This window comes from Trachypithecus francoisi, unplaced genomic scaffold (genome assembly GCF_009764315.1).
Source record: "Trachypithecus francoisi isolate TF-2019V2 unplaced genomic scaffold, Tfra_2.0 Lachesis_group5, whole genome shotgun sequence".
In the NCBI taxonomy this organism is placed as follows: domain Eukaryota; kingdom Metazoa; phylum Chordata; class Mammalia; order Primates; family Cercopithecidae; genus Trachypithecus; species Trachypithecus francoisi.
Genome location: NW_022681470.1, coordinates 108,920,403 through 108,935,368, shown reverse-complemented (window position 1 = coordinate 108,935,368; position 14,966 = coordinate 108,920,403). Strand labels below are relative to the sequence as shown.

General features: G+C 46.0%; 1 long non-coding RNA gene across 4 annotated transcripts in view; it reads left to right on the top strand.

The window, feature by feature from the left end:
* Positions 1–14,966, top strand: part of LOC117075839 — a 74,780-nt gene that overhangs the window by 46,098 nt on the left and 13,716 nt on the right. The gene's annotated exons all lie outside the window — the stretch shown is intronic.

Here is a 14,966-nt window from a genome sequence, read left to right as displayed (position 1 = left end):
CTGGGCAATAGGGTGAGATTGTCTCCAAAAAAAAGATAGTCTAATAGCCACTGTCTCCTGTTTCTTCACCTCATATTCCCTGCTCCCTTCTTAACCTTTCTACTTTGGCGACTTTACCTTTTTCCCTATGAGAATGAATGTCACCCCACTCCAAGTCTTCAATCAATGTGTTCTAAAAGGAGAGAAAGCCTAAGAGTATGAGTCAACTTTATTCCTGGTACTGAACTTTGTTTGTTCTCATGTTAGTTGCCCTAAGGAACAGGGAAGAGAAGCAAAAGGGAAGTGATTAACAGGTCAACCTATTTGACTAATTTAAGAGATCAATTTAAAAGAAAATGATAACATACCAAACTCCTCTTGTATGCACATAAGGCATTACTAAGTATTTATTTTATGGTGCTTGACATGTTACAACTGCCTTTTTTTCCTCCTTTTTTTTGAGACAGTCTTACTGTATCTCCCTGGCTGGAGTACAGTAGCTTGATCTTGGCTCACTGCAGCCACCACCTCCCAGGTTCAAGCGATTCTTGTACCTCAGCCTCTCGAGTAGCTGGGACTACAGGCGACCGCCACAATGCCTGGCTAATTTTTGTTGTATTTTTAGTAGAGATGGGGTTTCGCCATGTTGCCCAGGCTGGTCTTGAACTCCTGACCTCAAGTGATCCGCCCATCTCAGCCTCCCAAAGCATTGCATTGGGATTACAGGCGTGAGCCATCGTGTCCAGCCACAATTGCCTTTGTTAACCTTGATGTTAGCTTTTTTTTTTTTGAGATGGAGTCTTACTCTGTTGCCCAGGCTGGAGTGCAGTGGCGCAATCTTGGCTCACTGTAACCTCTGCCTCCCGGGTTCAAGTGATTCTCCTGCCTCAGCCCTCCAGAGTAGCTGGGATTACAGGGGCCCGCCACCACACCTGGCTAATTTTTTTTTGTATTTTTAGTAGAGACAGGGTTTCACCATGTTGCCCAGGCTGGTCTTGAACTACTGGCCTCAAGTGAGCTGCCCGTCTTGGCCTTCCAAAGTTGTGGGATTACAGGTACGAGCCACCGCGCTGGGCCAGATGTTGGTTTCTTAAGCAAAAACAGAATCAGGATACCCCAGGAAGTCAACAGACATCTACCTGGTGGCCTCCTAGGTGAGAATGCTCTCCTTCAACTTACCAGGTGTGAGCACTATAACTGTGACCTGTCCTTCTATCTGGACTTTATATTATAATGATTTATGTCTGCACCTATGTCTCCATTAGAATGTAACCTCCTGGAGAAGAGAATTCATTTTCTTGTTCATCTTTATTTCCGTCTACATCATCAAGTGTTTCATGTACATGTTAATGTTCAAAAACTTTTTTTTTTTTTTTTTTTGAGACAGAGTCTCGCTCTGTCGCCCAGGCTGGAGTGCAGTGGCCGGATCTCAGCTCACTGCAAGCTCCGCCTCCCGGGTTCCCGCCATTCTCCTGCCTCAGCCTCCCGAGTAGCTGGGACTGCAGGCGCCTGCCACCTCGCCCGGCTAGTTTTTTGTATTTTTTAGTAGAGACAGGGTTTCACCGTGTTAGCCAGGATGGTCTCGATCTCCTGACCTCATGATTCGCCCGTGTCGGCCTCCCAAAGTGCTGGGATTACAGGCTTGAGCCACCGCGCCCGGCCTCAAAAACATTTTTTTAATCGATCTATCAAACTTTGCCAAAGTGGTAGCTTGTCACTATTGCCTAGGTTTGTTGAAGTCTGCCACTCTGCATGCCAGCTAAGAATAATAACAACGGCCGGGTGCGGTGGCTCAAGCCTGTAATCCCAGCACTTTGGGAGGCCGAGATGGGCAGATCACGAGGTCAGGAGATCGAGACCATCCTGGCTAACACGGTGAAACCCCGTCTCTACTAAAAACTACAAAAAACTAGCCGGGCGAGGTGGCGGTGCCTATAGTCCCAGCTACTCGGGAGGCTGAGGCAGGAGAATGGCGTGAACCCGGGAGGCGGAGCTTGCAGTGAGCTGAGATCCGGCCACAGCACTCCAGCCTGGGCGACAGAGCGAGACTCTGTCTCAAAAAAAAAAAAAAGAATAATAACAACAATAGCAGCTAACCTGTGAAAACCATGAACAGCAACTCCCCTGAGAGCCAATGACAACTAGAGATATGGCAAGGAGTCATGTTGGGAGAATATTCATCCAGACCCTTGCTGAAACAGACTCAGAAAATGGCTCTGTGAAATCACATCCAGAATGGAGCCTGTGGAGAACACCCATATTCAACAACAGTGGCTATCTTTCAGCACCCAGCAGGTCTAGCCTCTGAGAGATTTTGTTCTGTGTTTCACCCTCCTCTTATGCAGTGAGGAAAGGGAGACTCTCTAGGCCAGGCAATAACCCTGAGAGGTTCCCTGACAGAGGATTGCTGAGAGACTGAGCAGATGCAATAGGAATGCCTCTGTTCTTCCCTCACTGCCTATTTTGGCCATCTCCCTGCTTTTAGACTTTGCAGTGGAGGGGCCAGAGGCTTGAGCCAAGTCAAAGATACAGGAGAAGGATCTGGAATCCACCTCAGTGGGTAGGGCCAATTAAGACAAGAGGGATGTGCACAGAGGGAAATGTTCAGAAAACAAACCTCTCGCAAGAATCTGGAGGTATAACAGGGCCAGGTCTTAATACTAGTTGGTGGGGGCTTCACTTTAATATGTGAATGTTGGAAAGAGGTGGGATATGGAAAGAAATCACAATACCTTGATCACCAGCTTCTACCGGAGGGATCTTGTCTCTTATTGCTGCTGTCAGTACTTTGGGGCCTCATGAGTGAACTTGGCTGACTAGAACCCTAGTTGGCCTTCAGTGAAGAAAATCAGTAACTGTAGTTTGACTACCCTGATCTGCCCTACCCCTCTTTCCTAGTATCATCTAGAGAACACGCTAGGAAGAGGCTGTGGGTATAATTGAGTGTATCCAGTGTTCTGTGTCCAGGTACCAGGAGCTCTGGGTCTACCTGAGATTCTTTCCATGTGGCTGAAAAGAGCTGGAAAGAGTATGCCTTGATAGGCAGGGGCTTCAGTTCTCATTATGCTTTCCCAATGTGGCAGCTCCATAATGCTGGAAAAACTCTGTTCCCCCAGGACCCTCTTCCTCTTCTTTGTACTGTGAAGATGCAGAAGGAGAGGAGTTTGTCCATACTGTTCTTTCTCTGTGATCTGCTGTGCAAGGTGTCATGTAGCACATGCAGGCAGTGAGCATTCTTTCCTTGATTTTAAGCTCAGCAGTTATCCGGGGTCCAAAGGTTCTGGGGGCAACTGTCCTCCTTTAAGTCTTGGCTGCTCTACCTAGTAGAACTTCTACCGTTATCTTTGACACATTTTTATCATCAGGAAACTCCCAAGCATTCTGGAAGCTCTGCATGCGAGTGAGAACCACTGCTGTTGCTGTTGCTGTAGCTGCCTGAATCTATGGCAGAAAGCCAAGAAAAAAAAAATTGCTTCACACCATGTGCACCGACTCCCCTGCAGCTGGCACCGCCAGGGTGTCTGCAGAGCTATGTAAATCTTTCTCCAAGCAGTCTGTCTCTTTGGTAGCTACAGAAACAGTGTTTGTTATCCTTTAGTTTTTGGTAGACAGGCAAAAATCTGATGGCGACAGTCTCTGTTTCTGAAGTTGGAGAGCCAATCAGCAAAACCTTCAGAAAGGAGAAGGCAGCTTCTGCCAGAGGGATCTTGTCTCTTATTGCTGCTGTCAATACTTTGGAGCCTCAGTGAGAGGACTCCCTATGAAACCATGGAATTAAAGTTGTCCTTTCAGATTTTAACCTTGAGATCAATGCACAGTGGGTCAAAGTATAGTTATTCAAAGTCTTAGTAAAGAGGTAAAATGGCTCCCTGGTAGGCAAGATTATGCTATAATCCTAAAATAGGCTCACACCTGTAATCCCAGGACTTCGGGAGGCTGAGGCAGGCAGATCACCTGAGGTCGGGAGTTCGAGACTAGCCTGGGTGACACAGTGAAACCCTGTCTCTACTAAAAATTCAAAATTAGCTGGGCGTGGTGGCACATGCACGTAATCCCAGCTATTCAGGAGGCTGAGGCAGAAGAATCGCTTAAACCCGGGAGGCAGAAGTTGCAGTGAGCCAAGATAGCGCCATTGCACTCCAGTCTGGGCAACAAGAGCAAAACTCCGTCTCAAAAAAAAAAAATGTTTAGGAAGACAGAGTGTCTCAGAGGCAAATGCTGTTGGTGTTTATCCAAGTGTTTGTAGATAAGAGGTTGCATTAGCCTGTTCCATTCTGGAAGTGGCTGCTTTGGAGTTGAATGGGTTTCAATCTATCATGGCCTGTAAATATTTATTAAATAGGCTGGGCACGGTGGCTCATGCCTGTAATCCCAGCATTTTGGAAGCCAAGGTGGGCGGATCATTTGAGGTCAGGAGTTCAAGACCAGCCTGGCCAACATAATGAAACCCCATCTCTACCCAAAAAAAACACAAAAATTAGCTGGGTGTGGTGGTACACACCTGTAGTCCCATCTGTGTGGGAGGCTGAGGCAGGAGAATTGCTTGAACCCTGGAGGTGGAGGCTTCAGTGAGCCGAGATTGCACCACTGCACTCTAGCCTGGGTGACACAGTGAGACCCTGTCTCAAAAAAAAAAAAGAAAAATTGTATTAAATAAAACAGACTCCCTTGTTTACTCTGTAAGCAACCTACTCTTACCATCTGACTTCCCTAGGGCTGCTAACAGAACATAAATGTTTTGACCCTTGGCCATTATAATTTTCTATTTCTATTCAAAATTTTATGAATAAACTGGTATTCTGCTTTTGAATACCAGCCACTTGAGTCTGCTTTGGGAGATACATCCATAATCTATGTGTTAGCCGATTGTATTTCTAAGCCTATATGGCTGTGGACCAGAACCTCACCCTGATGAATCACCAAGGTAAGACCATACGGCAGAGGAACGTTTGGGGTCCATAAAAACTCCCTGACTGGCTGGTTGTCTGTATCCTTCCTACTGAGACTTCTAAAGTAAAGTTATCAGGTCTAGTGAAGATTATATCTATATTTGAGGAATAGCAGGATAAAATTATGTTTGGGATTTTGGTTTGGAGTCAGAGAGACTTAGTGTACATCCTTTCATTTTTACCTTAAACAAATTGTCCAATATTTCTGTGCCTTAATCTTCTCATCTGTGAATTGAGGATAATGAGGATGTCTACTTCTTAGAATCGTTAGAGAAAAAATGAAACAGCATGTTAAGTACTTCATGTAGTGCCTGACATAAATAGATGTTCAATAACCACCAATTTCTCCATGAGTAGAAAAACTCAAACTATTTTTTTCCTCTTCTCTCACACGACAACCAACACAGAAGAGTTCTGTGACCAATTTGTGGGGGATTTTCCCCACAGACCCAGCAGGCAAGCGATTCTGCAACAGACACCAGCTGAATGTGGATGTCCTGTAGTTTAATTCAATTCTGACACTACCTGGAGATAGCCTCAGAAACCACAGGTTGAGGACTGCCTTTCAGATTTAAACCTCAGTTCCTAAGATTGCCCCCAACTTCTGAGGCCAATTGCAAGTTACAGGTTGTTTTACCTCTGCTTCAGAGACTCCATGACCCCCTCCTTGAGTTTGATTAATTTACTAGAACAGCTCACAGAACTCAGGGAAACATTTACTTATGCTTACTGGTTTATTTTAAAGGATATTATAGTCTGGGTGCCGTGGCTGAAGCCTATAATCCCAGCACTTCAGGAGGCCGGAGCAGGTGGATCACTGGAGGTCAGCAGTTCAAGACCAGCCTGGCCAACATGGTGAAACCCCATCTCTACTAAAAATAAAAAAATTAGCCAGGCATGGTGGGTAGTCCCAGCTACTTGGGAGGCTGAGGCAGGAGAATCACTTGACCCAGGAGGCAGAGGTTGCAGTGAGCCAAGATTGTGCCACTGTACTTCAGCCTGGGTGACAGAGTGAGACTCCTGTCTTAAAAAAAAAAAAAAGGCTGGGTGCGGTGGCTCAAGCCTGTAATCCCAGCACTTTGGGAGGCCGAGACGGGCGGATCACGAGGTCAGGAGATCGAGACGATCCTGGCTAACAAGGTGAAACCCCGTCTCTACTAAAAATACAAAAAACTAGCCGGGCGACGTGGCGGGCGCCTGTAGTCCCAGCTACTCGGAAGGCTGAGGCAGGAGAATGGCGTGAACCCGGGAGGCGGAGCTTGCAGTGAGCTGAGATCTGGCCACTGCACTCCAGCCTGGGCGGCAGAGCGAGACTCCGTCTCAAAAAAAAAAATACAAAAAACTAGCCGGGCGAGGTGGCGGGCGCCTGTAGTCCCAGCTGCTCGGGAGGCTGAGGCAGGAGAATGGCGTAAACCCGGGAGGCGGAGCTTGCAGTGAGCTGAGATCCGGCCACTGCACTCCAGCCTGGGCGACAGAGCGAGACTCCGTCTCAAAAAAAAAAAAAAAAAAGGATATCATAAAGGATACAGATGAAGAGATGCATAGGATGAGGTACAGGAAAGGACACGGAACTTGCATGCCCTCCCCAGGCTTGCCACCCTCTAGGAACCTTCATGTGTTCAACTATCTGGAAGTTCTCCAAACTCAGTTCTTTGGGGGTTTTATGGAAACTCCATTTTGCAAGCATGATTGATTACATCTTTGGCCTTTGGTGAGCAACTTAACTTTCAGCCCCTCTTCCCTCCCTGGAAGCTGGGGGCTGGGGCTGAAAGTCCCAGCCCTCTAATTATGCCTTGGTCTTTCTGGTGACCAGCCCGGAGCCACCAGTAATCTTATTAGCATACAAAACTCATCACTTTGGAAACTGTTAGCCTTTTTTAGAAGTTGTAGGTCAAGAAATGGGGTTGAAAACCAAATATATGTATTACAATATCACACTCCTTTTTTATGGGTCTCACTAGATGCCAGGTATTGTGCTGAGCACTGATAAACTTGTCCAAAGTCAAACACTTGGCAAGTGGTAGAACCAGGAGTTGAACCAGGCCAAAGCTTATGTATTTGACTAGTGGGTTAAACTGTCTCTGACGGTTTAACAAATACAGCAAAACTTGCAGTTCCAAAGTGTTCTGTGCCTTTTAAAGGAATAGATTTGGAAGAATATATATTTATTCCTAAGTTTACTTGAAGCTCTTCTTTTGGAAGTACCTGAGAAATCCGTGATATATTTTTTGAACATCCTTAACAAGGGCAAATTTTTGTTCTTTAAGATTTGATTTTCTTAATAACCACAACTTGCTTAGTGACAAGCACAGTAAATAAGGTGGAAAATCACAATAGGTGTTTTAGTCCATTTTTTGTTGCTATAACTGAATCTGAGACTTGAGAATTCATGAAGGACAGAGGTTTATTTTTTACAGTCTGGAGGCTGAGAAATCCAAGAGCATGATGCCAACATTTGGTGAGGCATCTTGGCATCATAGCGAGGCAGAGGGCATCAATCACATGGTGAGAGGGCAAGAGCATGCATGTCACCTCAGGCCTGTCTTCCTCTTCTTCTTTTTTTTTTTTTCTATCTTTTTGAGACAGTGTCTCACTCTGTCACCCAGGCTGGAGTGCAGTAGCACGATCTTAGCTCACTGCAACCTCCACCTCCTGGGTTCAAGCAATTCTCCTGCCTCAGCCTCCTGAGTAGCTGGGATTATAGGCCTGTGCCACCATGCCCAGTTAATTTTTTTTTTTTTTTTTGAGATGGATTAGTATCTCCTGAGTAGCTGGGATTACAAGCACACGCCACAATGCCTGGATAATTTTGTATTTGTAGTAGAGACGGGGTTTCTCCATGTTGGTCAGGCTGGTCCCAAACTCCCAACCTCAGGTGATCCGCCCCGTCTTGGCCTCCCAAAGTGCTGGGATTGTGGCCGTGAGCCACCGTGCCCGGCCATTTTTTGGTATTTTTAGTAGAGACGGGGTTTCACCATATTGGCCAGGCTGGTCCGGAACTCCTGACTTTATAATCCGCCTGCCTCGCCTCCCAAAGTGCTGAGATTACAGGTGTGAGTTGCCACACCTGGCCTTCTTTGTCTTCTTTTAAAGCCACCCACCAGTCACATCATGGAGGCCCCACCCTGTTGACCTTACCTATTATCTAATCCTGATTACATCCCAAAGGCCCCACTTCTAATCAACATATGTGTTGGGGATTAAAGTTTGCAATACATAAAATTTGGGAGACACATTCACATCATAGCAATAGGAAATACCGTCTTTGGTGGAAAAACATGTGGCTTAGAACGCAATTCTTTTTTTTTTTGAGACAGAATCTCGCTCTGTCGCCCAGGCTGGAGTGCAGTGGCCGGATTTCAGCTCACTGCAAGCTCCGCCTCCCGGGTTTATGCCATTCTCCTGCCTCAGCCTCCCGAGTAGCTGGGACTACAGGCGCCCGCCACCGCGCTCGGCTAGTTTTTTGTATTTTTTAGTAGAGACGGGGTTTCACTGTTAGCCAGGATGGTCTCGCTCTCCTGACCTCGTGATCCGCCCGTGTCGGCCTCCCAAAGTGCTTGGATTACAGGCTTGAGCCACCGCGCCCGGCCTCCCCAACTTATTCTATCTTTCTTCCCAAGAGACAACTTAAGCCATGATGGAGCTGATGGCTGGTGGAGCCTTATCAGATCGTATTTATCATCATTACCATCATCTGAAAGCAACCTTGAAGCACTCATAAGTGCTGTGAAGCTAGGGTGACTAATTTTCCAATTTGCCCAGGACAGAGAAATTTCCTGGTGTGTGGGACTTATTCCAGTTTTAGCATTGGGAATGTCCTAGCAAACTGAAAAGAGTTGATTACCTCTGAACTGAGGGAGTTTTAAATAAAATGGGTCCGTTAAGACATGATTGAGACAAACATAAAAGATATGCAGAGAGTCAAACCTTCTTTTTTGTTTGTTTGTTTGTTTGTTTTTGAGACAGTCTTGCTCTGTTGCCCAGGCGGGAGTGCAGTGGCGTACTCTTGGCTCACTGCAGTCTCTGCCTCCCAGGTTCAAGCGATTCTCCTGCCTCAGCCTCCGGAGTAGCTGGGATTACAGACATGTTATCATGCCCGACTAATTTTTGTAGTTTTAGTAGAGATGGGGTTTCACCATGTTTGCCAGGCTGGTTTCAAACTCCTGACCTCAGGTGATCCTCCTGCCTCAGCCTCCCAAAGTGCTGGGATTACAGGTGTGAGCCACCGCACCTGGCCTGTCAAACCTTCTTTGAACCAACATATGAATAAATGGAGGCATTAACTTTTCTCTCCCATGTGAGTGAAATTTGTAGATATTTGAAGCTTACTCTTCAAAATGCCAACAAATGTATACTTACTAGATTTAAAATGTCCTGAGACACATTAAATATAGTTCCCTATGATGTTTATCAAAGAATATAAAAGATAGATTTGCCTTTTTTGTTTGTTTTTTGAGATGGAGTTTCGCTGTTGTTGCCCAGGCTAGAGTGCAATGGTACAATCTCAGCTCATCGCAACCTCTGCCTGCCTCCTGTCACCTGAGTAGCTGGGATTACAGGCATGCGCCACCACGCCTGGCTAATTTTGTATTTGAAGTAGAGATGGGGTTTCTCCATGTTGGTCAGGCGGGTCTCAAACTTCTGACCTCAGGTGATCCTCCTGCCTCAGCCTCCCTAGGCATTAGCCACAGCGCCCGGCCTTTTTTTCGCGACAGAGTTTTGCTCTTGTTACCCAGGCTTGAGTGCAGTGGCGTAGTCTCGGCTCACTGCAACTTCCACCTCCTGGGTTCAAGCAATTCTCCAGCCTCAACCACTGGAGTAGCTGGGATTACAGGTGCTCGCCACCATGCCCAGCTAATTTTTGTATTTTTAGTAGAGATGGGGTTTCGCCATATTGGCTAAGCTGGTCTCGAACTTCTGACCTCAGGTGATCTGCCCACTTCAGCTTCCTGAAGTGCTGAGATTACAGACCTGAGCCACCACGCCCGGTGATTTGCCTTTTTTGATAATATATCAGTAAGTAATGAGCATTGGAATATAGGACAATAAAGCAAAATAGTTAAGGTTTGAAGTATGACAGAGGTTGTTTTGAGCTTGCTTCTGTCAATTACTATACATGTAGCCTTTGCCAAGTTACTTTATCTGGGTTTTGGTTTTCTCAGCTGTAAACTGGGAATAATAATTACACTATTACATAGGATAGTGCCCAGTAGGCCATAATAAGCACCCAGTAAATAATAAATGATAGGAATTTTATAATTGTTGTTAATAACCTCCAGAATTATTGTCTGGGCTAAATAGCTGCAGTCTTGACCTCCCAGGCTCAAGTGACAGTCAATCCTCCCACCTCAGCCTCCTGCATAGCTGGAACTTTAGCCAAATGCCACCATGCCCAGCTATTTTTTTTATTTTTTTATTTTTATTTTTTAGTTTTTGAGAGATGGGGTCTTATTATGTTACCCAGACTGGTCTCAAACACCTAGACTCAAACGAGCCTCCTGCCTTGGCCCTCCAAACTGCTGGGATTGTAGATGTGAGCCATCGTGCCCTGCCACGTGTCCTTTTTGATGGCTCATTTATATCTAGGCCCTCAACTATATTCCAAATACTTGGGAGTTCTGGAATAACACACTGTCTCTAAGTGCGGTATTATAAAAATTGATTAATCTGACATTTTTACCAGCAGTTTCAAGTTAAAATGTTCATTTTCAAATATAATTTTACAAAGGCTCTTCTCTTTTACAACCCATTTTGTCCAAAAATTTCTTATTCTTCTCTTAATGTTCCTTAAATACAGAAGGACCACTTGGACACTGAACTTTGCTTTCTCAGGGAAGCCCAGGAGAAGAACATTCCTAAAGCACAAGAATGAGACTTTTAAGACAGTAATTGCTTTTCCCCTTTAACTTTACCCTTGATCTTATACTGAAAAAGCAGTAGATAAAGGGGCATGCATGATCCTAAAAGAGAAGGTGCTATGTGAATAAAGGAACGTGAAGGCACATTTGACACAGCTTGCTGACTTTACCTGTCTCTCTCCTCCACTTACCTGCAGAACTGACGATGCCACCTCAAATCTGTTGGTCACCATCCAATCAACTACACTCCTTACTTTAGGACTGGACACAGAGTCCCCATTAAAGTCTTTCTCTTAAATCCATAGTACTCCCCTAAGGTGTTCCCTTAGAGAGAGTAAATACTTTAGAAAAACAGATAAAGTCAAGAATACTGGCATTATTCACATGTCTATTTGAAAGTTGTGGATTTTTTTAAAATCTTGCCAGTCCAAAGTAAACCTATTTGAAAGTGACCACTGAGAGTTGGCCTCCTGTCTAAAGGTTTAGCTGTAAGTAAACAATCTAAAAAAAAAAACAAAAAAACTAAAGACCTTGTTTTTGTTTTTGATCACACTGTTCAAAGAAGGTTTTTTGTGGGTGAAAGTTCACTAGGCTGAAATAATAGAAACATTGGAGAGTGGAATTATGACCTTTACCCTTAAAGCAGGGGGCCTTAGTTTATTTTTGCTAGCCTCCTTCATGGGAGAACGTGGACACTGCTTGTCTCACTTCTCAGAATATTTTGCAAGTTGATCGGCCGGGCATGGTGACTCACGCCTGTAATCCCAGCACTTTGGGAGGCCGAGGCGGGTGGATCACGAGGTCAGGAGATCGAGACCATCCTTGCTAACACTGTGAAACCTCGTCTCTACTAAAAATACAAAAAAATTAGCCGGACGTGGCAGCACGTGCCTGTAGTCCCAGCTACTCGGGAGGCTGAGGCAGGAGAATCACTTGAACTCAGGGGGCGGAGGTTGCAGTGAGTCGAGATCGCGCCATTGCACTTTAGCCTGGGTGGCAGAGCGAGACTCCGTCTCAAAAAAAAAGATTATTTTGCAAGTTGATATTTGATATGAGGAGAACCAACTGAAGATAATATGTTAAGCAGTTGGGCATCTATCTAGGTCTAGGAAAAGTGGGAACAAATTTAAGGCGGGCTGGTCTTGACAAATAACCTCCCAAATCATCTGTAATGATTAAAAAGCAAAACGAAGCTGGGTGCGGTGGCTCATGCCTGTAATCCCAGCACTTTGGGAGACCAAGGCAGGCAGATCACAAGGTCAGGAGTTTGAGACCAGCCTGGCCAACACAGTGAAACCCCATCTCTACTAAAAATACAAAAATTAGCCAGGTATGGTGGCATGTGCTTGTAGTCCCAGCTATTTGGGAGGCTGAGGCAGGAGAATCACTTGAAACCCGAAAGGTGGAGGTTACAGCGAGCTGAGACCATGCCATTGCACTCCAGCCTGGGTGACAGAATGAGACTCGGTCTCAAAAAAAAAAAAAAGCAGAAGAAGGCTGGGTGCAGTGGCTCACACCTGTATTCCCAGTACTTTTGGAGGCAGAGTCAGGTGGATCACTTATGTTCAGGAATTTGAGACCAGTGTGACCAACATGGTGAAACCCATCTCTATTAAAAATACAAAAAATTAGCCAGGCGTGGTGGCACACACCTGTAATCCCAGCTACTCGGGAAGCTGAGGCAGGAGAATCGCTTGAACCCGGGAGGCGGAGGTTGCAGTGAGTCGAGATCGCGCCGTTGCACTCCAGCCTGGGTAACAAGAGTGACGCTCTGCCTCAAAAAATTAAAATAAAATAAAAAATAAGTAAAAATAAAAAGCAAAAAGTAAGAGGAATTTTTCCACTCCCATGGCTCTGTACCTGTCTTGCTACAGATTGCTATGAAAACCACCCAGAAGTCGGGCACAGTGGTTCACGCCTGTAATCCCAGCATTTTGGGAGGCCAAGGCAGGCAGATCACGAGGTCAGGAGATTGAGAACATCCTGGCTAACACAGTGAAACCCCATCTGGGCCGGGCGCGGTGGCTCAAGCCTGTAATCCCAGCACTTTGGGAGGCCGAGACGGGGGGATCACGAGGTCAGGAGATCGAGACCATCCGGGCTAACACGGTGAAACCCCGTCTCTACTAAAAAATACAAAAAACTAGCCGGGCGAGGTGGCGGGCGCCTGTGGTCCCAGCTGCTCGGGAGGCTGAGACAGGAGAATGGCGTAAACCCGGGAGGCGGAGCTTGCAGTGAGCTGAGATCCGGCCACTGCACTCCAGCCTGGGAGACAGAGCGAGACTCTGTCTCAAAAAAAGAAACCCCATCTGTACTAAAAATACAAAAACAGCTGGGCGTGGTGGCACGTGCCTGTAATCCCAGCTACTTGAGGCAGGAGAATCCCTTGAACCGGGAGGCAGAGGTTGCAGTGAGCTGAGATGGTGCCACTGCACTCCAGCCTGGGCGAAAGAGCAAGACTCCGTCTCAAAAAAAAACAAAAGAGAAACCACCCAGAACTGAAAAAGAGAATATAGCTATTCTGACCTATCCTCTGATTTAAACCTTACTTTTGAACCTTTATTCAAGAGATAGCAATATGAACTTAATCCTTCATTACTGAGACTCTAAGGGAGGTCAAAATTACAATTTCAGGAGTATAAAGCTAATTATTAATACATGCCCATGAGTTTGCCTATGTGTTTTGGTTGGGGCAATGATAGGTCCTAAATTATCTGGAAAGGTCCAGATTTCATATTTTATTTCATAAGTCCTTGATTCCTCAGATCATGAAGTTCAGAAAATTTTCAATTGGAAACTATGATTATTTGAGTTATAGTCTCATAAGCTCTGTTAACAATAATGATAAACATGACTGGGTGCGAAGGCTCATGCCTGTAATCTCAGCACTTTGGGAGGCCAAGGAGGGTGGATCACCTGAGGTCAGGAGTTCGAGACCAGCCTGGCCAACATGGTGAAACCCCATCTCTACTAAAAATACAGAAATCAGCCAGATGTGGTGGCATGCGCCTGTAATCCCAGCTACTTGGGAGGCTGAGGCAGGAGAATGGCTTGAACCTGGGAGGCAGAGGTTGTAGTGAGCTGAGATCCTGCCACTGCACTCCAGTCTGGGTGACAGAGTGAGACTCCGTCTCAAGTAAATAAATAAAGAAAGAAAGATAAACAAAGCTGTTTTAGGCTAAGGAAAGGCTGTTGAAGAGCAAATAGTGATCTTCCAGCCCCTTATAACATTTTACCAACGTAGTAACAGTCATATCCCCTATGTGGTTTTAATGCATACTAAAAGAATAGGGGGCCGGGCATGGTGGCTCACGCCTGTAATCTCAGCACTTTGGAAGGCCGAGGTGGGCCGATCACGAGGTCAGGAGTTCTAGACCAGTCTGGACAACATGGTGAAACTCCATTTCTATTAAAAATACAAAAATTGCCAGGCGCGGTGGCTCAAGCCTGTAATCCCAGCACTTTGGGAGGCCGAGTCGGGTGGATCACGAGGTCAGGAGATCGAGACCATCCTGGCTAACACGGTGAAACCCCGTCTCTACTAAAAAATACAAAAAACTAGCCGGGCGAGGTGGTGGGCACCTGTAGTCCCAGCTGCTCGGGAGGCTGAGGCAGGAGAATGGCGTGAACCCGGGAGGCGGAGCTTGCAGTGAGCCGAGATCCGGCCACAGCACTCCAGCCTGGGCGACAGAGCGAGACTCCGTCTCAAAAAAAAAAAAAAAAAAAAAATACAAAAATTAGCCGAGTGTGGTGGTGCATGCCTGTAATCGCAGCCTTACTCGGGAGGCTGAGACAGGAGAATCACTTGAACCTGGGAGGCGGAGGTTGCAGTCAGCTGAGATGGTGCCATTGCACTCCAGCCTGGTCGAGAGAGCAAGACTTTGTCTCAAGAAAAAAAAAAAAAAAAAAGAATACCACTTAGCATGACTACTGCTAGAATTAGTCTCTCGCCTTACTCTAGTGTAGGTGGAGGGTTATCGTTTTATGTCCCTTCTGAGTTATCACCCTAGTACTTGGAAATTGCATGCTGTTCCCAGGTGCCCAGTACATCTTATGCTCCCCCCCAACCATCTGCTCCATCATGGGTCCCCACTCACTTAATTGCAGATCACGGCCCCAAACTCCTGGACGCTCTTCTTTTGTAGGATGTTATTCCCTGTGATGGGTGTAGCGTAAGAGT